At 43.4% G+C, this 23,750-nt stretch overlaps 1 protein-coding gene across 1 annotated transcript in view; it reads right to left on the bottom strand.

Moving 5' to 3' along the window:
• The window catches only part of LOC119161235 (cytochrome P450 4V2), a 118,333-nt gene that overhangs the window by 86,699 nt on the left and 7,884 nt on the right, over positions 1 to 23,750 (bottom strand). The window lies entirely within an intron of this gene.

Below are 23,750 nucleotides of genomic sequence, written 5' to 3'. Positions count from 1 at the left end.
ACGTCATTGGTTGTGAGCCGAAAATCATAATTTCATCTATGACCACAAAATCGAGACTGATCCGAATAAACTGAGTCACAAAAAATTTGCGGTCTAAGCGATAATCAAACCACGGTAATCTGCGTGGGGAGCAGGTATTCTAGCACAAAGCCACGGCATTCTTTGAACTTTCTTCGAAAAAAAAATCCGCCCACATCTTCCCGCATGGTGAAGTCGAGTAAATGCATCGCATAGTGGGGAGGGGGGGGGGGAGGTGGTATCGGGTGGATGGTATCGCGCGGACGGACGTACAAACACGGCCAGAGGATGGTTGACAGTTTACCGGTACAAACCCTTTGGAGCTTCGCACCACTCATCATCATCCACTCCGTGGATATGCTGTGATTTTTTTAATGAATGGAGGAGAAGCGTTGCCTTCAACGAGGGGTGGTACGCTGATGTGTGATCCAGTGCCTACTTATACAGGGTCACCAGTGATGATTTGCAGCTTGAACAGTTGGTTTTTACTATAGCAGACGCTGCCTGCATCGGCCTTGCGAGGGGATAGATGGTTATCGAATGCCTAGCTGTTATATCGTCTGTATTATTCCATTTACTGAGTGAAGGAGACGCGTTGCCTTCAACGAGTGGTGGGACGCTCATGTGCAGTCCAGCGCCTACATGTACGGGGTGGCCAGTGAGTGGTTGTGAAGCTCAAGGAGTCGGTTTTTACTATAGCAGACGCTGCCTGCGTCGGCCTTGCGAGGCGAAAGAGGGGAAGTGGTGCAAACAGTTGTCACGAGACGTAAGCATGCGGCATGATACGGGAGGCACGAGCATGCGCTGTGGGGGTGTGGACATCGCCGCCGACACACGACGCGGGACATGATGCGACCAAGAAATCTTCCGCATTAAAAAAAAAACACCACATGAATGCCATGTAGAGGAACGAGTCTCTTTGCCCCGCCATGGTGGTCTAGTGGCTAAGGTACTCGGCTGCTGACCCACAGCGGGATCGAATCCCGGCTGCGGCGGCTGTATTTTTGTTGGAGGCGGAAATGAAGGCGTACCAAGGGAATGCTGTAGGCGTGCCAAAAGACACTTACCTTGAAGTAAGTGTTTGCCTTGCCCAACGTTTCCGTTCTTTATACTGCCCGGCAGATGACGCTGTGGTTTCTGCTCTGAAGGGTACATTACACAGCATCCCATGGACGTGGCATTTCGTAGAACTTTTCTTTACAGCTACTTTTACGAGCGTTCGAAGAAAACGCAGAAGTTTGCGATAACGGAGGTACCACAAAGACGCGACGGCGCGAGTGGAGCATCACCCGGACGAAACGGAACTTTTACACAGCCATCGCTATTCTTCATTGTAACGCTAAGCTTTTTTTTTGTCATGAATCAAACACAAACGCAGAAGCCGCATTTTATTATGTCTTGAAATGTTCAGTGTTCTATTTTATGAGAAGCTTGAATACTAGTGATAGTTTGTACTCGGGACCTTTGACGTCATCGGGCTTGTTCCAAAACCTCCCACTAGGGTTGCATATAGTGGGCGACATTTACCTTAGTTTGCCGATCAGTAGAGCACTGTTCTTGAAAGTATTTATGTTTTAGAGATTCTCGAACACTGGCTTTTCACAATGACATAAACTTTTACTTGTCCTTAGTATCTCTTACTCACGTAATTGCATGAAAGAAACGTAGAATTGCACGGGGCGTCAAGAAATTCTGTAATGAGTACGTGTTTTAAAAATTCATTCATTGCAAGTTTTCAGACATACATAATCATCATTAGCTGCAAAAGCATCAACAAAGTAAGAAGGTGCTAAGGTTCCCGTGCGGCCTCACGGGTGCCTAGTGAGCCCTTCCCTGTTTCGCAAAAGGATGAATTATGGCGTAGCGGGCACTTATAATTACACTTTTTTGTTCCAAGTTTTTTAACATCATACGCCTAAATTTGCCCACCGTTTAAAAAAATTTGAGGATGTTGGAGCTTCGCCTTCAAGTGTATAGCACGACAGCGTAATCGGGCACCATGTGCATCGCCTTCACCAATGCTAGCCTCGCTTCGATTATTTGTGCATGCCTCAACATTGCCGTAAGGAAACTGTGCGCGCAACACTGATCCTCAAACTATCCTAGAACGCTTACTGCAAGTAGCACTGCGCCTTAATTAAGTTAAGATCCCACTACGCCATAATACTTTCTTTTGCGAGTCAGTGAAGGGCCTACTACGTGTACGTAAGGAAGCACTGGATTAGTAACTGTTTACTTTGTTAATGATTTTGCAGCTGATAACGATTATATAGGTCAGTGCTTCGTAATCGTCGGGCCTTTCGAAAGTTCCCACTCGTACCAAAATTCAAATGGTTTAACGAATGGCATGATTCCACGCTTCTTCCACGCAATAATACATGCGTGGAAAGGACACTAAGAGCAAACGAATATTTATGTCATCGTGAAAGGCCCATATTTGAGAACGTCTGAAACATCAATATTGTCAAGAGCTATGCTATACTCATTGAGAAATTATGTTAAACTTAGGTCACTAGACGGGCCACGAGCCCAGAGACGTCAAACTGCCGAATACAAACTATTGCTAGTAAGAAATTGAAAAATATTTAAATTTGGTTTATGAGCTCGATCGAACTTTTCAACTAGTGGACTTCTCCAAGGCTAGACCAAACTTTCTTAGCGCTAGCGTGCATTCGCCCCGAGATTAGGGTGCCTTGATGCCCGCGCGCTCCGCTCTACCCGAGATTGAGTGCGGTCGCCACCTGGTGGCCACTGTCTGAAGCGCGCCAACCGGGGACTGTTCTCTGCGTCGTCTGGTAGTCACATAAGGATATCAGGTGCGCGTACGTCATGCTCTTCCTCAAAGTGCGGCTCGTCCCGCTTTAGTAGCACGTTTAACTGCTGGTACGTGTCGCTTACACGATCTACAAAAGCATTTGATCTCGCTCGGATGTGTATGCACTGCAATAAGATCAGTTCGCGCACTTGCCGAGAGTGCTGTGTATTATAGTCATACCCTCTATTCGTTAGGATATTTTCGGTGCAGGTGCTGCTTTGTATGGAAGCACATCGTAATGTGCACTTAGCGTCACCCCAACATGTGGAGTATTATATATTTTGTCCATACGGCATTTTGGAGGCTCAGTGATAATAGAAATTTTGCGTTGTTGTTAGGTGTCTAATTGCGGCGTTGTTATTTATCAGTTATGCGATGAGCTTTAACTGTGCTTGATACATTCTTTTTATTACAGGGGTCTTGTCCTACTACAGCGAAATCTTTCTGTAAAGTAAATTCTGACATTTGGTTACTGACATTGTCCCTTAAAAATGACACATAATGAAATGACACGGAAGTGATCAAACTTGAGTCGCCGTTGGCAATATTAACGCTGGGCGAAATTTATAAAGACGCATCTCTGTGCTTAGATTTGGGTTCGCTTTAAAGAATCCAGATGGTCCATAATAATCCAGAAGCAGTGCCTCACCCTTATGTCGTATAATTTCACAAAAAGCGTCACTTTTTTCACATTGTCTTGAGCACTTTTTTGGCGTTGTTCTAGATTGATGGATTAAATGAATATTCTTCGCCTGAAAAAAAAGTCACAGCTTTGCCGCAAGCAAAACAATGAATGCGATAGCAACAAATTGGAATGTCATGCGAAGACTGGAAAACAAATCGAAATGTGCCCCATGTTGCTCACGCATAAATGACGCATGAAACTTACTCACAGGTACACATGAATGCTAATAAGTGCCACTTTCCTGTCAACTACTTTTTCTCATAATTTTGTACCCGGCGCTACATACAATTATTGCAATTATTACTGCGCTGGTAGTGGCGCGAAAATGAGCCCTCTGCCATCTACTCTCGTGAAATGGTACTGACGCCAAGATCGGCCCGGTTGTTACTCAAACTTCGCAAGCCGGCAGCGTGCCGCCAACCGAATGTCGCTTCTCTTTATCTCGTTCTCTTCTTTTGCTCCTCTCCTTAGCACCAAGTATTCAAGAAATATCCTTTTTACTTTGTGCACTCTGTAAAAAATAGCTAATGGGCGTGTTAAATGGATGAGGCTTTTTGTGCGAGGCATATTATGTACGCGTAAACAAGTATGTGACATAAATATACAATAGCGCAGTTGGCAATATTCACAAAACACGCGCTTTCTTGGTTGCTACAGCTACTTTGTGACTATTTTCTAGTCGACAATTCCTATCTCTCGCATAAAATTTATAACAATGAAAAAATTCATTTCGTGCATGAATGCGAACATATCGTCTGCGCAGCGAAGAAGAGGAAAACAGCATTCCTCTAGATCATCTAAAACCTTCCACAATATGTCTCCGCACTTTTTCTGTCTAACACTCTTTCGCTCGCTCTAGCGATGGTCGAAAGCTCGTCGAAGAGTAATGCAAGGCCTTCGATGGACACCGCGTCGTTTGTGGAGCTCAGTCAATCACCATGGTTAGAATCATTGCGCAGTGCGTTTTTTTTTCATTTTTGGAGTGGTTAAAGTCAAGAGCTGGCCACGCAGTGGGAAGCTTGCGCTTTTTTTTGAGAACTTCTGTAAATATTTCGGGCAATTGGGACAAAGACATGATGTTGCGTCTTCCTTTAGCGTACACTCATCCCATGGTATGGTTATAACTTCACCCTTGACGCTGTGGATGAAATCTTGAACGCGCTTTTCTGACTGGAAATCAGGTCACACACGACACAAGAGCTCATAGGTTCTTTGTCGAGCTTCGAAATGGCACGCTGACCTTCGCGAAGATGTGAAGCAGCCTTCGGCAGTCTGAAAAAGTACCTCTTCTCGCTCGAAGATCACACTGAATCGTAGCTGCTCTTGCACTGATTGGTCTATCAATTAATGCAGAGGAGGTTCAACGTCCCAAAACCACTGTATGACTAAGAGAGACACCGTAGTGGTGGACTTTGGCAATTTCGACGACCTGGTGTTCTTTAACTTGCGCACAAATCTGAGCACACGGGCCTACAGCATTTTCGCCTCCATCAAAATTGTAGCCGACGCAGCCGGAATTCGATCCGACGACCTGCGATTCAACAGCCAAGTACCTTAGCCACTAGACCACCGCGGCGGGGCATGCGCCACAGTTAATAAGTGAACAAGAACAAGCTTTTGTAATGAATTGAATCATTGAACGACCCACTACTTACGTAAATCGTATTGTGCTCACCTGGATGTTCTTTTGATGTTCTAAAACGCTTTATTAGGCATATTAGTGAGATTCCTTGCCCCACATGAAGCCTGCCTAAGACCAGTTTCAAAACGCATTTCAAGCGCTGGTGTGACTCAGTGGTAGAATTCTAGGCTGGCATGCAGTGGACCCCGGATAGAATATCATTGAGTTGTTGGTGCATTTTTATTTATGGTTTTTTATTTTTTGTGGTATTGGATTCGAACACCGGTGGCGGCGGCGGCGGCGTACAACTACGGCGCTGCGTGTGGCTTGTGTTTTGATCTCAGAGCAGTTTTCACTGTAAAAAAAAAAGTGCCGAAGGTTGTGACGGTAGCTGATGAAGGAGCGGATTTCTTGCCCTTTTGTCATTCCCTTCCCTGCATTACTTTCTGGGCACTCGCTAGTACGAGAGGAGGGAGAAAGCGCTTGAAGCGTGAAAGAAATCTATGTACTTGACACTCGTACTTGACAGAACCTAAAATTTTCTGCGGCTTTCGATTCATGAGGCAATTAGCTCCTTTGATGAAGTCATTCAGCGATTGCATAGAAAAATATTACAGATCCTCTTTAAAACTGAATGGTACGCTTGAAACAATATGCGCTCAGCGTGATCATAACTCCTCGAACACGCGACACCTGGATCCCAAATAAGGCTTGTTAGTCTTCACTGCAGTGACTTGTTTTGCCCAAGAAACTTCACAGTAGATAATGACAGAAATTGTTACTCTGTAAGCAGTAACAGAATACCGCAAAGCTGATCTGTGTGTGAATTCAGGTGTAGCAAATGTCATCATCCAGATGACCAGGCCTTGACAACGCCAGTACGTCGAAATGAGAATGCAAACTCGAAGCCTTTGGAAGCGTTTGTCGACACGTGTCTTTGATTGGTTAAATGCAATGATGTATTTAAATAGACAAGCACAGAGTCGGGCAACATGTCTGAAAACCCCACCGTTACAATACCTGAAACAATACGGTGCTCAGAACTCCACATACTAGCAGCGCACCGTACAGTAGCAGAGTTAGCTATGTATACTAACTACTTTGTTCGTTGTGGATTCTAAAACATTGTGGCACTGTGGTATACAAACATCAACGCGTACATACATCCTAAATAAACATAATCTTGATGACGATGTCACTCATACACACGTTTATATATTCACGAGTATTGAACGCACGATGCAGACTGTGGCAATTCGATTTGGGATTACCATGGGATCCGGTCAGTTATGCTGTAAATAGACATTCTGGCTTTATTGGAAGCACTCCATTAAAAACTATAAGAGCCACAAGTTCCATCGAGTGGTCATTTGAGTAAGTTCAGTATACATTAATTGCACAGCCGTGTGAAGAAAGCTTGTCAAAGTATAGATGATAATACGAAGAGCAGCGAAATGAATGGAGCAGGCTCATACTGAATCAATTTGCCAAATTTATTTCAGGGGTTCCACGAGCCTGAACTGCATTTACGAGGCACACCGTAGTGGGAGACCAGAGACTAATTTTGACCATCTGGCATTTTTTAACGTGCACATAAATAAAACTAGAGGAAACTTCGTTGTGATCTGAGCCACTAGACCCCCGCGGCGGGGCAGCCGCTCCTGCAGCTGGGCCCAAAACACCGAGGCATATATTAGATGCGAAGCATCTTAGAGCGGGGTTCAATCCGGTGTGCTTCGTGACCATCCTTACTGCGCACGCGCAACAGCTGGCCCAAGCACTGCCAGAACACGCTCACGAGCTAGCGCATGTCGCTCTGTGTAAGGGTCTAGATGAGATGCTGTGGCTTCACCCCCTACACTCTTTCAGCAAACATATGATGGCGTAGGGGGACAAGATACTGCCGACCCGCGATGAAGCAACGCTTTGTATCCTAGTCAGAACGCGATGGAACGTGCTAGAGCGTATCGGTCTGCGTAAGTGGCTGTGTAAGAGGCGGTGGCCACTCCCCCTTAGTCTTTCTCAGCATGAGATTCCTGGCGAGATCGTGGAGCAGCGGGTGGAGCAGTGAAAGGCTCAACGCACCGAAGCGCAACGTAAACGTGGGCAAGCGGACTCCGAGCTCCGGTCTATAGGGACGCCCAGCGGTAACGGCAACGTTGGCTGGAAGCTTCTACGAATGAAACGCGGGCTCATCATGCCGAAACGTAAAGGCAGCGTAAGCAAGCAAACCGCGCCGTATACAACGCCGACGTCGAAGCCAAGCGTCAGCGTCGAGCCTTTGAGTCGGCTGCGGACAGACGGGGTGAGCCCAACGCCCGTGCAGAATGCCTCGCTAGACAACTTGAACGCCCGAGCTTCAACGGTGCCGATGCCACTAAATAATACTAGATACGACGATAACTCTAATGCGCAACAATAACGGAAAAATCAACGGAAGTACCGAGGCAAACCGATGCAAACGTGCTGTGTGCACACTCGTGCTACGTCGCATCCCTTACGGAAACGCCATACATGGCCCATATATAAGTTATATCTGGCCATATATAAGCATATATGGCAGCATATGTGGCCACATATAGGCATATATGGCAGCATATGTGGCCACATATAAGCATATATGGCAGCATATGTGGCCAGATATAAGCATATATGGATGTATATCTGGCGGAGTCGGTTCATGTATGGGGTTATATACGGCCATATATGACGCGGTTGGCCCATATAAGGAGTCAAATCCGGCCAAATAAGGCACGGCCACACCATATATAACATATCAAGTGGGTCCTTATATGTGGAAGTGCTCTCTTATTTGGGATGAACCACGTATATATTTAGCACCGTGATCACACTTTTATGCGAATTGTAATATATAACAATTTGTACACAAAGCTGACCTGCTTATTTTTCATAACAATAGGAGTATTAAATATATATGTTGTTTCTGCCATGCAAAAAAACCGAAATTTCAGGTCAGCTTTGTGTTCGTGATAGTTGCAACTCAGTTGAATGCATATATGCATGCATTCGTGTAATTTAACTCGTACATTTTTCATGGCATTTAGGTTTGAAGCAATAAGTTGCAATTAATACGACGTAAATAATGTATACAAGAGCAGACATGTTTTACGAGGAAGGAATCGTGTCAAGTCACAAAACGTATTGAAGCTTCCGAACCTCGCTATTATTATAGAGCAATCCTAATACTATTATGTAAAGACAAAATGCATGCAAGTTATATTGTTCACATTAATGCATTGTTTAAAGTGGCAGCAAGAAATAGTAATTTCAATGCACTTTTAGCTTCCACATCGGTGGACAAAATTTCTGATTATTTGAAAGTTTTGATGGCTATATGCTCCCTTCATATAACAAGATTTCTATTAATCCTGTTGACCCCTCATCTGCAATTGCTTTCAGCAGCCATTTACTAAAATTGCATGCGCAGTGCAATGTTTAAGGGAGTATTTTCAAAAACAAAAAGAACCCACGTGAATGCAACTTGCAGGCACTATTATGATTACAATCAAGATGGAAGTTGTACTAATTTATTGCAAAATACATCTTGCGTTTCCTTTGGCTACGTATAATGTTCCTGGCTGTGCACATAGTAAATTTATCAAAAATTTTATGATTGCACAAGTGAACAATTAATTTATTGTAATGTTTTCAAGCATCAAATAAATCTCACGTCATAGACATGTACGTTAAGAAAGGTGCAACTGACTCACACGTGATACATATTTAATGGACCATGTAATGAAATGCTGAAGCTTTATAGCAACATTTAACGTAGGCTGCCGAATTCACAAAACTTCTATTTTGTGTCGGTGTGTCATTACTTGGTCGAGGTCACTAAAGCGCACGTGCCATCATCATGATTAGCCTAAACATTGCCTTGTGAATACAATTAGTATGACACATTTTTTTGCGGGCTGGCGTGATACCTAAGCCAAACTCTACATTATGTAAACAGCCCTTTGCTGTGCAGGCGCGTAACGATTCAAACTGCTTGCGAACATATCCTTTCAACACCAACACGGTAGTGCACTTACTTATAAGATATGTATGCCGGTGCATACTCAGCAAACTGCGCAAGTGCACACTCGCGTATAGAGATTCATGGGCACCAGGACACTGGCATTTCATTCAATGTGGCTAGATATTTTCGGCCATGTCAGAATGATATGAGTGTATTATTATTATTATTATTATTATTATTATTATTAATATTATTATTATTATTATTATTATTATTAATGTTGTTGTTGTTGTTGTTGTATTTCGCAAAACGTCCAACAGCAAATCCATACGCTGTCATACTGTGTCGTTATGTAAGTTTTATGAGATCAGTTATCTTGGTGTTCTTTTTGATAGCATGCTGAATTTTTTCTACTTGCATTAAATGTGCTGCCATGCGAGGCCTTCATTCTCTTCCTGTTGGCTCGACATCTCGCGAGAATCCGGTTCTCCTACAGCCTTCTACTAATGGTACACCGTGATATGTCGTGCTCAACTTGAGTACATATGCATATCTGATTTGGAATGGCCTTGCTAAATCCAGCAGTAGCGCCACTGAGTGAGTCCAGAAAAATTTCATAAGCATTTACCCCCATCGTTTCACTATAATCCTTTCAACACTGCTGGAATATTATATTTGCCACCAGTTAATGACCGGCAAAATCGCGCTGAGCTGTTATTTATTTACAAGCTAGTTCAGGGTGAGATATTCTGCCCTTCTCGGTTGTAATAATTTTCAAACTTTGCGTAAGTTATCGAGAGAGAATCGACCGTTGCATGTACCTACCAGCTTCTTTCAACACTCTATCCTTTACAGAATACCGAGTCTCTCTAACGTCAACTTTCTTGATTCGTTATGTTTTTCATAGTCTACAGTCATTTTGTTTTGTCAGTGAGGGCTGACCTGTCCTAACGTATATTTGCATATGCACAGATTCTTTCCTTTTCCGTCTTTCAGGAAGCCTTCGGCACGGTTGTGTATATTCCACATTATTTTTCAGTCCCATTCCATGAATATCTACTCTTTTGTTTGTTGTCCCATTGTGCATTGATTTTTTTTCGGCAGCTCGTTTTTGCTCTCTTCATTGATTTGCTTTTCTGTGGACAGTCTGTAATGTGTTGTTTATTATTGTTTTATTTTCGCGCGCGCCAGCGTGAAAAACCCTGTGGTTGTTCTTGGATACGTTAAAAATGATTGATTGATTATTGGTTGATTGAATTTTATTATTATCATTATAAGTCCTTGCGAAATAAGATGAAAATTTGGCTGAAACGCGTCTTCGTAGCCAGCGTACACGAAGCAGTGATTTCAGCTCCACGGAATGCCTGTCTCAAAGGTCCTCCACGTGCAGCTTTTTCGGCTCGCGGGAGCAAGTTGAAATCCATTGTTCGAAAAAACTCGCCTGACTGCATTGGTTGCAAGGGGTGCGCACAGTAAAAAAAATACAAAAAAGGGCGCCCATCGGATGGGTGGACAATTCGGAGAACGTAGTTCGAAGAAGCGCACGTGCGCCCTGCAGCCCTGCCGTGGCTTACACCAGTCTGTCCACACAGCAGGAAAGAGAGTGCCGCGGCCCATTTCAAGTAACGACGATGAAAATAGTTTGCACAAACATTCAGTCGTATGGTAATAACATTGCGTCAATAATAGTTAAAAAATGAAACGTTGTTCGCCAATAAGCTCAGGAAAATTTAGTTCTAGTGAAAAGTGCGTAAACCATTGATCTCAAGGAGTAATGTAAAGTTCATTGTGATGTGCATGGCATGCACTGTATCCATCCGCGCCATTGTTGCTTTTTTGCTCGCCGGAGTCATGGGTGCCGTGCTGATCGAGTTTGTTAATTTTCATTCCTTCTGCTCTATATTTCGTGTTCAACTACTGCTCCAATTTACACAAGATAATCGCGCAGCTCTCAGGAATCTACTTCGCTGTACGTGGCGAAATTGTGGACGGACGTGGAAGTGTTTTTGTGTGCGTGTGCGTCTGTACGCTGCTGGATTGGCGATCGTCAACTTTTCGTGCGAGAAAAAAATGGATACCTATGCCTGCGGGCAAGCGTTCCTTCAAAACTTCTTCCTAAAGCAGTACGAATGGACGTGGTGGCTTTAAGGTGTGAATAGGTTATCAGGATTAACAGGCTCCTTGAAAGACAAGTCTCGGTTAAATGTTAAGGTAAGTTCATCATTTTCATTACCTTCGCACGTTGTTCATAAATATTATGATAACTCGAAAACATACCACATTGCATGCTTGCTGAGTAAATAACTTTATGCTAATCGTGGTTATGTCATTAGGCTGTTTTGTTTAAGCGATACGACAACACTTTCTTTTTTTTTCACTTGATCCAGACAGTGCTCTATTTAATCAAAAAATCTACGCCAGGAAATTGTTGGTTTCGTGCCATTGTACTTTTCATAAATATATTGATGTAAATATACTTTTGTTGATTTTTCTCATTTTAACGCTTGAGGAAAAACCAAGGATAAATTACAACTTGCGCAATTACAAATAAAAAAGAGTTGCTTATCTCCAACTCCAAGGGTGTCATGAGATTTATGAGCCCACGTTTGAATTTGTCTTGCGTTTGAATTTATCTTTCTTCGTCTACGTTCCACTTGTTTTTATATTTACGTGTGTTTTGATAAGGACACGCAGTTAAAATTTTGTTGCTAGTTTGATTCTTCAAAACAGGGTGCTATGTCACGGATCCAAATGGAAAAACTTAAGAATAGCCCGTAATTTTGTTTCCGCCATCTACAATCAGGGTGATATAAGTGTAAATTTGACTGGAACGTGTTGCCACCGCACGTGTTATCGTAACCACATACATATGTGTGTTTTCTCCAATGAAGTTTCAGTTGTTAGTGTGCGCTGTGTCCAGGTGTCTTCCTTTCGCACTTCAAATTTTTTCGCGCAACTAAGTTAAGATGAAGTACCAACTCGCCCAGCAGAACGTGCTTCTCAATATAATGTGTGTAAAATGTTTTAGAACTTTATGCACCCACTACGCAGTCGTGAGGGAATACGTGCTGTAACCAGTGTACCTTTTGTAATGGTTGGCTGTCTTTAGACCGCAAAGTCACGTTGGTAATAACGTGTTGTGATGCTTGATGACAATGCACGCTTGTATCATGCAATATAGCTGCGATAATAAATGTTGTGTTGTGAAACCTGTATGCAGGATACATGTATTTGTTAAGCATGACAGTTATTTTCCTTGCATTTACAACAAGAGGAAGTTATTCATGCTTTATTTCCAAGCAGATGCATAGCTGTGTGGTAGAGCACTTGCATGCCATGCAAATTGCCTGCATGATTTCGATCATCACTCAAGCCCGAAAATTTATAATATTTGTTTTATTTGCATTCTCTCAATTTTCGATCATTGACAAGACGATTTTTCACGGAGAGCCACCGATGCCTACACCGGAATTTCTGCAGAATGAGCTCTTTACCACTGTTACGTTAATGATGCATTATTGGCAAAATGGAAAGCGGATTACGTTTACAAAGTACATTTTTAGTGTCCCGTTGGCAAGAAATATTGTTAAATGCCTCCGTTCCCACGCGCACAGAGACCAATAGACACCAGTTTTAGCAGTCGTTCTATAGGTCATTAGTCACAATACTTGTACATAACAAGCTTGCATACCAATCACTTTCGACCGAACTCCTTAAAAGTTGATTATCAACTCATTTAAGTTATTCAATGCACACGCAGTTCATACTGTCCATAGCAAGTCAATATTTCGTTTTGACTGACTATGGACGCTCCATTGACACGCGAGAAAAGTTTTAAACATAACACACTGTGAAAAATATCTTTACGAAACTCAAATTGGGTTCTTTTATGCTATTTATTTTTGTCAAGTCGGAATCGATAAAGCGGAATATTTACTTGCACTGTACTATTTCTCAGACCGTGTTGACCATAGGTTCAAGATAAGAATAATCGCATGCAAGACTGACGTGTTTCAAAATGATTTTTACAAAAAAAAACTACAAGATGAAACCAGCTGCCTTCTAGCATTCCCTCTACACTCCCAAATATTCGTTTTATATCATGTTAGACTTGTTCCGATTTATATGTTAGAACATGTTCCGATTTATATATGAATTTCTCTTGCAGATTGTGATTCAGGTGACTTTGATTATTTGTTTGGCTGACTATGTATTTTTTGTATTCTACTTTTCGTAAATGCTCCCCCAATGTAATGCCAATTGGTGCTGTGGGTAATGAAATAAATAGATAAATAAAAAAGTGTCGATAAGCAAGCAATAAATTTAAGCACAAAGAATGTATCTCTTCAGGAAAAGTGGACTAACAGTGACATGTGCCCACCACAAACTTTAAATATGATGCCAAGTTACATTCTAGCAAATAGTTGTTGAGAATAACTTGAGATATAATGAGGATAACTTAATTGAACAAGAATGTTCAGGGGGTATGTACTGCCTTTATTTTGCAGATGATAGTGACTGCATGCAGACCTTTCAACAAACAGGTATATTTCTAGCTGAAGAATGATTTGAGCAGCAATATTTTTTGCCGGTGACACAGGCTGAACTAATATAGATGAATCATTTGAATGGCTTTATATAAAAGTATCCATATAAGGCCATATATGAAAGCATCCATATAAGACCTTATATGGATGCTTCTATATATAGCCATATATGGCCATATACAGCAACACCCATATATGAGGATATAAGGCCCATATATGGCTATATCAGGATTTGGACATATCAGGTTATATACGGCCCATATATGGGGATTCCATATATGGGCCAGATATGCCCAATTCCTGATGTAGCCATATATGGGGATTTTTATATAAGTCCATATATAGGATTTTTGTAAGGGATGGCCTCATTGTGCCCTTTAGAGAAAGATGGCGTAATGTTTCCTCACAAGCCACGTGACATTATTCTGGCACATAAATAACCCACATAACAAAAAATAAAAGAGCGCACGCTTTGTCGCCTCTACCAACACCACCGAGACTATTCACAAGGCCCGTTCATATCCCTCTCTCCAGATGGCATACGTCACGCTAGTTGTTCGACTGTCCAGTGGCCGAGGACGCGTCGCTCAGGCGGTGGTAATGGTGACCCCGCGCACTTTTTTACCCCGAACATCGGACAAGCCACGACAGGTTTGCCTTTAATCACTACCTGCTTCGCTGGTTAGACTGCGTTAGGCTTGGATCCGTTCTCACGTGTCCTATTTTATTGGTGTTGCATTTGTGAGTATGTGATTACACATCGATCAGTGCTACATGAGACGTTGTTGTGTTCCCGGGTGCCGCGGCAATTATGACGGTGGTCCCAAAGTGCGTGTTTTCGCATTCCCCAAGGATGAAGCTCGGAAGAAGTTTTGGATAAAAGCCATTCCGCGAAAGGATTTCACACCAAGCATACACTCCAAGGTGAGAAACTGCTGAAATTTGTCTTACCGGCTCTATCGCATTACTGATGTTCTGGCTCTGTTGCTGCTAAACAGAGCGAGTATCGTGAGTGGTGGTGGTAGTTTTGTCGCGCTTTAGGTAGGGCAGTGCGGTAAAATAGAACAGAAATACTCAGGCTCGTGTCAAAGTTCCCATTAGCCCGTTTCGTATGAAAGTAAGTAAGTCGCTGTTATGCTTGGCGCAGGTCTGTGAACTCCACTTCCTCGAGGCTGACTTCATCACAAAGCTGTCACATTTTGACGCAGCGTCGGGACAGACATTGACAGTCGACAGCGAGAGGGTGCGCCTTGTGTCAGATGCTATACCATTGGTGTTTCCAAACTGTCCGTCCTACCTGAGCACGAATCGCAATCGTCGAAAATCTCCTGTCTCGAAACGAGCTCGAATGGAAGACGAGGCCTTGAGCAAAGCGATTGAGGACTCTATATGCACAAAAAGAAGCGAAGAGGAGAGAAATGCTGTGTCCTCTTTCGAAAACTTAAGAGGGAAACTTTCTGCTGTATGCAGTAATGATTTCTTGACCATCATGGCCAACGATCGTTGTGTGATGTTTCTCCGCATCGAAGATAATCCTTCACCGCACGTGAGGTTTTCCGTCACTGTGCTTGCTGATCTCTCACTTGCAGTCTCAGCAGGTATGATCAAGCTGGTTTCATTACCTTGCGGAGGTGCAGTACCAGACCCAGTGCGCGACATCCGGACGTTGTCCTCACTGCTCCAGCAGCTGGAAAAACACATGGCTGAGACGCCTGAAGTTGCAAATCCGTCGAAGACAGCGTCAGTGTTGCAGCATATTGGCCCCTTATTAAATGAACTGTCTCAAGACAGTGACATGACCGAAGAACACAGTGCTTTGTGTCGTTTGCTAAATGAGCAAATAGCTCTCGCACTCGTTTCCCCCATTCGTCGCTACAGTGCTGAAACATTAGTGTTTTCTAGCATCCTGAATTCCATATATCCGCACACCTATAACTTTGCCAGATCAGCGTCAACGTTGACTTTACCCCATCCTTCAACTCTGCGCCGCGTTTGTTCCAAGTATGGAGGCGATCCACTGAAGGAGCAAAACGAAGTGAACTTCCTCTCCTATATTCGAGAAAGAGTGAAGCGCGTGCAGCCGCACGAAAAGACGGTGACGCTAATGGTTGGTGAAATTTATATCAAGCTATACTTGGAATATAAAGGGGGCAGCATAGTTGGATCTGCAGCCAATTCTGAAGGGGCAGCCACAACCGCTCACGTTTTCATGCTCCAGTCGCTGTTGTCATCAAACAAAGATGTGCTTCACATTCTTCCTGTTGCTAAAATGACCGCCGAAATTCTACATGAGTTCTGCAAGAAAGTAATTTTAGAAGTGGAATCTATGGGCTTCCGGGTCATTGCTGTAATTACCGACCACGATTTCCTCAACCGGAAAATGATGTCGTTTTTCTCAGAGAAACAGGAAGTTAGCATTGTATATCCTCATCCAGCCGACAACAATCGGCCTCTATTTTATGTCGCAGACCCTGTGCGCATACTGAAATGCATTAGGAACAACTAGATGAATAAAAAAAACGAAGTAACATGCTTTTACTTTCCTGAAGTGAGCCTGTCAGGAGTATTTCCCAACGGGCCGCCCAGAATGAAAGCAGCATCATTTGAAGCCGTACGGCAGCTGTATGCACTGGAGCAGATATCGCTTTTCAAGCTTGGCTACAAGCTTAATTCCAAGGCAATCAATCTAACACCTATGGAGAGACAAAATGTAAAGTTGGTGTTATATGTCATTAATCCGTTTTTATCGAACGCACTTGAGACGCGTGGCGATGCCCTTGAAACCACATGTGCTAGTTCAACAGCTCTCTTCATAAACATCATGTCGACGTTGTGAAAAATCGTCAACGTGAAGACCCCTTCGAAAAGTTGCCGACTGAATGACACCCTTCAAAATCCAGTGAATTCTACGGTGGATCAACAGCTGGTTTTCCTTAGTGGTATGGTAGACTGGCTGGACGCTTGGAGCAGCGTCAACATGAGCCGTGGCTGCTTGACAAGGGAAACACATTCTGCGTTGAGACTCACTTGCTACTCCCTTGTTGAGTTGTCGCGGTACTGTTTAGAAGAACTGAAGTTCAAGTATGTCTTGCTGGGAAAATTTCAAACTGACAATCTTGAAGATCGCTTCGGTCGCTACCGTCAGCTTGCTGGTGCACAATATCATGTTTCCGTGCGGCAGCTTCTGGAGTCTGAAAAGAAAATTCGTCTGCAAAAGCTGCTGATGCTTCCCCAGTCAGACATCAGCAGCGAAAGTGACACAGAAGTATCGCAACATAACTTCTCTGTTCACATCTCAAATGATGAAATTTCCAACCCAAAGCATGACATGAAGGTCGTTGCCGATATCGCTGGATATTGTGCTCATTCAGCTCTGAAGAAGCTGTCATGCGCATTTTGCAGCAGCGTACTCGTCCTGGAGAGCAGGAACATAGATTTGGGAGGTAACACAATGATTGACAACTTGTCGAGAGGAAGCTTAAAGTTTCCGCAGCCATGTACTGTGCACATGGTGCTGGTGACAACGCTTGTTGTCGAAAATTTCACCAAGGGAGAAAATGCAAAGGCGTTCCTCGCGTCGAACAACCAACGTGGCATTGTCAGCTCCATTACCATATCACTGCTAGGAGATATTGAGCTAGAGACTTGTGAAAATCGTCATACCTCTGAGACTATCGTGCGGCATGTAGTGCGTGTTGCAACAAATGTCGCTCTGAACAACTTTTGTAGACTTCGAAATGACACCATCCAAAACACCGCACAAAAAAAAGGCAGCTGACAAAAAAATCAAAACCTTGAACAAGAAATTAGGTAGGATAGTTTTAGCCTTTCGTCCTAATAAAACCACTTCTACAAATGCATTTCTGACTATTACAGTTTGATGACTAAAGTGTAAAGGCAGGCGTAAACAAACGCAGACCGCACAGGAACAAAAAAAGAACAAAAAAAAGAAACACCGGCTTTCAATAAGTGCCCACAGCAGATATAACGAGAACGAGTGGCGACGACGGCCGGGGTGCAGGTGGGCAACTAGCGTGACGTCACGCTCTCCCTGGAGGGCCCTTGTCAGTAGTACAGGTGGTGTTGCCTCTACCCGTTGCCTCTACCAGCGCTGCTCGCGCCACTCGCCCTCGGGCCAACAGCGCTGCACACCCGCTTCGCGGGAGTGACAGAGAGGGTTAAGGCGCCGCGGCGGACATTGACAACTGAACGTATCTAGTAACATTGGTTTCAACGTTGAAGGAGGTGCTTCATCGTGGCTCAATGGCTAACGCAACATATTTACAAGCAAGAAATTGGCCGTTCGATTCCACCCGCTGGGGCATTCTTCTGGATTACTTTTTTTTTCGTGCGTTTTCGCATATATAGATACGCATATAGATGCGGTGAGTGACGGTTGTCACCGACGCTGGCGGAAAAATCCGGTCAAAAGTGTCCTTGTAATTGCTATTGCAATAAAATGTACTTTGATCCTTTCAGATAGCCAAACATTCGTTAGATCCCTGTCATGCGGATAATCAATCGTGGAAAGTTGCGGGCTGAACTGTTACATACAAGCACGCTAAATCACTGTCAGTCAATTAGGTTTCCTGAATAAACTCAACTGTCCTTGTTTCATTTGATGGAGAATAGAATAACACAAAATGTGGATGCGTATGCGCGGTTATTTTAGTTCATCGCCCAAGAATATTAAATTTCTTTCTTTGTCTCTCCTTTTTAGTAACCAAGAACAGCATGCATAATGCAAGGAACGAATTCAGTCCCACTAAAGCAGCGCGTAGTAGGTGGGACACAAGGTCAACATTTACAAATAAAAATACAATAAACATGACATATAGCGTTAAGACGCAGAGCCGCTAAGCGCGAACATCCCTTTCAATGGCTGACGTCGTTTCTTTCAAAAGTGATTGTAACGTTCTCTGAGTATTGTGCATCTATTTGGTGATGAACAACATTCATATAGGCTCAAGTCATCGCATTTTATTCTCCGACAATCAGCTTACACCATCCACAAAAAGCGCCGCTGCGTACATTCATATGCGCGCCGCCGACCACCTACCTACCCGTGCGACGCTGCTGCCACGTGTAGCCCGATCTCGGGGTGAATAGGGAACCTCGGGCCATATTCACAAAACTCACTTACGAAAACTTTTTAGCGCGAGAGAAATTTTGTTGCGTAAGTCCATTCACGAAACGAAAAAAAAAACGTTGTGAGAGGCTATCGTTGTCACATCGGCCGCTGCAATAAAGCGCGCTGCGACTGCCCGTGAACTTGTCAGCGATGGTGATGCAGTTGCTATTTTGCTTACGTCACCGAAAAATGCTCCTAAGTGGATTCACGAAGCGAAATTTTGCATAAAAACAGGATGGCTGGAAGAAAATCCTAAGAGTGGTCCAGACCGCTCTTACGAACAATGTGTCTACTTAGAACCTGCAGCCGCGGCACTATGCGTTGGTGCCCTGGGTGATTTTGAGTTAATGCACGGACATTTAGGGGTGCCTGATGACTGCTGGTTCGTTTTTATTTATTTCAGCGCTTTGAGTTTAATGTGCTGTTTCTCTTGTATGCAGTGGACGGTATTGAGAACTACCGTCGTCCAATAAGTTCGGAGTCGCCGTAATTGAACAATCCTATTGAGCGTCAATAGCGTAAACTTTTTCATGCAAAGGCTTGTGGTTGGATGAAAACCACTGTGCTACGTGAATGGTCGGTGAATTCGAACGCGGCATGGTATATGATCAACCTTGTTTGTTGTGTTGTTCTGTTGCGCCCAATTTCAACCAATAAAATGTACAACTTGAGATGCTTGCCTCATTGGTGAATATTACCACCAAAAAGATTAGTAGGATCACACTTCTTGCACGCTATTAGAAATAAAAGTAAGTGGATCTTTTCAGTTAGTGGTTCATAAAGCCTTTTCTGTGGTTGCACTCTAGTATACTTCGATCGCTCAAACTGTCCAATGCGCGTGATCTTTGAAATACAGATGATGCACTTGGGTACGGTACATCTGGAACGGGTGCGTACTTTGTAAACCGAAGCGTATTAGGGGTGTGAGTGACTGCACATGAAACTACAATCAAAGGAAGCTTTCCCCGTCGCGGGTTCGAATCCCGGCTGCGGCGGCTGCATTTCCGATGGAGGCGGAAATGTTGTAGGCCCGTGTACTCAGATTTGGGTGCACGTTAAAGAACCCCAGGTGGTCGAAATTTCCGGAGCCCTCCACTACGGCGTCTCTCATAATCATATGGTGGTTTTGGGACGTTAAACCCCACATATCAAAGGAAGCTTTCCCGCCTTCACTGTTCAAAAAGTGATATGAGCCGTGGCAATATGGCAAGCTGTCAAGACAAAATGACCCTAGTAACTTTAAATGACACTAATCCCTCAATTTTATCGAGCACACCTTGAATGAATTTGTCCCTGCGACAATTACCAGCCGTTTAACTTTGCGCACGAACATCATTTAAAGGTAGAGCGAGCCACTGGCATGTATTTTCTGCGACGCAGCGACCACTTGAGCTGAGAATAATTGCATGGCGAAGGCGAAACCACCACCGCATGCTCTCATCGAAGCAGACGACAAACGCAGCTTGTGATTGGCTGTAAAGCAATTCTCTCAACATCAGCTCACTCAGTAATGTTGCCAAAACACTTCTTTCATTTGACACGCCTGTCGCATTCGTCATATCATCCCCTTGGCCCTTGAGAGCAAATTTTGTCATGCCGTGAAAAATGCGCAAGTACTCTCTAAGAGATCTCTTACGTGCTGCGAAGTTGTCTAAAACAACATGGCGTCGTAAACAGCATACCGGTCAGTGCAAATTTCAACAAACACCTTTCGTTTGAGTTTCTTCAGCGTTCAACTCAATGTGTTGTGATTACCGCTGCTTTGTCGGTGCTATTAAGCGGTGGGAAAACCAGTGACAGGGTATCAGTGTATGGTGACGCGTAGCGAAGCCTGCGCCTTAGTGTGTTTATCAAGCGAGATCGGCGCCTGTGCATCAACGGCAGCTAGCACTCGAGAAGATTGCAATGTCTGTTTGTGCGCTGGTAACAGTTCGTTCGCTTCACTTTCAAGCCCCTGAGTTGGGTGCTTTGTGACATTTCGGATTGACAGCGTTTCGTAACGTTACTTGTGGGACCCCAAGTACGTACGGAAACGTATGGACTACGCGCTGTGTTCGGTTCTTGCTTCGCCACTGGTTAGCCCGTACACTTCTATTTTCTTGTCAGCAGTCTAGTGTTCAGGAGTTTAACAATGTTTCCTATGTTAAGATGAACAATGAAAAGTTTACTACTACACTACTACTACAGCGCGAAAGCTATAGCGCGAGAACAGAACGACGACATAGGGACAAGAAGGACGCAAACTATCGTCATGTCGCACCGACGAGCCCAAGCTGCCAAACTTCTAAGCGCGGAAGCCTTTTTTGACCTGAAAAAAGAACACCGCAGTGCGGAGAAGAAAGCGGACCACGCACACCTCCTGAAACACGCGTTCTCCGTATATATATATATATATATATATATATATATATATATATATATATATATATATATATATATATATATATATATATATATATATAAGAAAGAGCGACAAATACATCAGCAGGTTTTAGTGATTTGATATAAGCGAGCTCTTGTTTGAAATACTAAGAGATGCCTGTCTATTTACCATGTTTGATAGTTTGAAATTTTAATGTGAATTTATTTTCCAGGAGCCAAGTTGTGCTTGAGGAATTCATGTTATTATGGAACATTAGTTCCATAGATGATTACCGCTGTGTTAGCACCATACTTCACCAGGACATGTATATTGCGGTATGCAAATCCTACACGAGGCTTCAGTTTGTTTCGAAATGATTACAGCAGATTTGATCACTTTGACGAACTGATAGTTCTGTGTTGTAGTGAAAGAAGTATTAGAAGTGAGTGCTTTTAATGCTTGTTTTCAAATATATCGTTTTTGGCCCTTCACAGATCGCAGAGTCCCGTGATGCTTCACAGATTGCAGATCCCGTGATGCATCGGTTGAACGCACTGGCACATCAAGCCTTCTCTTGATTTTGAGCACCTGTACAAAAATAGGAACGATAGGTGCTTCCTACACATGTGCAAGTCTCTGTCACTGCTGAGACTGTTATGATTCAGCGAACATGGAGGTGACCTGGAAGCATGCATGGCAGCCTCATCTGAAAGGAGTGTGATCTGCCTGCGAGCTTCAATGACACAAAACTGCCTAACGGCTGGTTGAAAGGGTAGCTTTTTTAAAATACATACGATTGAGTAAACAACACTTAATGTGCACACATTGAAAACCCAAGCATGATTGCTAGCAGTGGATACTTGTATTGTTCTCACACATAATGCTAATTGAACATTATTAGAAGTAAATTGCGAGATAATTGAAAATATTGAAAGTAGAGAGCCTGCAGCTCATGAATTAAACTCCATTCATTTAGGGTTGAAAAGCTCGCGCTTTGTAACGAGCACAAATACTTGAATTCCTTATTGAGCTCTCGAACTTGTGACTCACTCTGTGAATCAAGTGTTCTGGAAGGAAATATCAAGTGGGTAAAAATCGTCTGGCTGTTCACAACTTGCAAGGAGAAAGACCTATCGTACAAGCCTCAGACGACATAGGGCCAGTGGCTGCATCTTTTACTTTATGCGGGTTTTTCTCTCTCAGTGCTGTGGCATGTTGTGTTTCATCTGTATATATGAGCACATATTTAACAATTGTACACTTTTTCACGTAGCATGATGGTTGTAACGATGATCTGTATTTTTCTAAGTTCCTGCGTTCCTGCAGTAACAAGGCATCAGGTGCTCCACGGTCATGTACAGTGTATCACGAACAGAGCACAGAAGACCTACAAGTAGAAATGAACTGCCAGTGACTGTGTTCTCCTGGTCAAAGGTCACGTCAGCAGAAAGAGCATATTGCGATCTCTGGAGCAGTTCTAATTGTATACGTAGTAGCATTCTGTGCAGCTGCAGTTTAACTTTTTAGAAGTGCATTTTCGGCAGTTAATTCACACTTGAGCATTCCAAATCTTTTAAATTTCGCATGAAAGATACCAAATTATGACAATAACTTAAAGCTTGCTGTAATGTGAGTTAGCAAATGCATTTGAGCTGAAGTTTATAGCACGCATGTTGATCAAAGTGCCTGCGTGTCTTTGCATTTCACTGCCATAGAACACAGCATCGAAGGTCGGCAATGGTAATTGTGTTTGCATTCTTTGTAGTACAAGATGGAAAGCCATGAATGCGGTGATCTTGTACTTAGCCGATATAATCCTTGAGTATACACTCATTTTTATAGCACCAATGATTTAATGTGTGTATAAGCAGTGGGAAGTGGGTTATTTTATTTGGGAGGTGTGCATCGTCCCTACTTTTAGTATATCTAATATTAGGTTTTAGTACTTGTACAATGTTATCCTACATCCGGTAGGTCTTTAACAGTCTACTTCTCTGTTTTCACTGCGTAAGTGTAACGTTTTAATGTTGTGTTTGCTCTGATTGGTTTGCTCATATTGTAATTGTGTATTATGTAAAAGACTTATCATCTATGCAGCTTTCCTCATTATTAGAAGTTAAAGTATTTATTTTATTTATATGGAGCTATAGCATGCATTTACTTATCTTCTTTAGGCGTCTGTACCATTGTTTAGCCATAACAGGGTAGGCTGGCAGGCAAAGAAGTTTATTAGTATCCGGAGGCAGGGCTCAGTCCCCCTTAGGGGTGACACAGTGGGCCACTCCCACGACGGGACGGGCAAGTGAAACTCTACGGCCGTGTTGTGTGCCCTCTGGATGACCCTAAGCTGGTCTCCTTTGTCGTGGCTTGTGAGGAGACAGTTTCAGTTCGTCTCCGTAGAGGGAGACTAGCTGCTCTCGCACAACGCATGGCATTCTCAAAGCATGTGTTCGAGAGTACATTTTGGGTGACCACAGCGCGGGCACCCCGGATTTACGCCATCCATGTATTTAGAGCCATTTAGAGGCGATGCAGACACCTCTACACGTAAGAGTCGTAGAGTGATGGATTAGGGTCTTGTTAAGTGTG

Source organism: Rhipicephalus microplus, chromosome X (assembly GCF_043290135.1).
Source record: "Rhipicephalus microplus isolate Deutch F79 chromosome X, USDA_Rmic, whole genome shotgun sequence".
In the NCBI taxonomy this organism is placed as follows: domain Eukaryota; kingdom Metazoa; phylum Arthropoda; class Arachnida; order Ixodida; family Ixodidae; genus Rhipicephalus; species Rhipicephalus microplus.
Note: the sequence above shows the minus strand (reverse complement) of the source record. Positions and strands in the feature narration are given on the sequence as shown.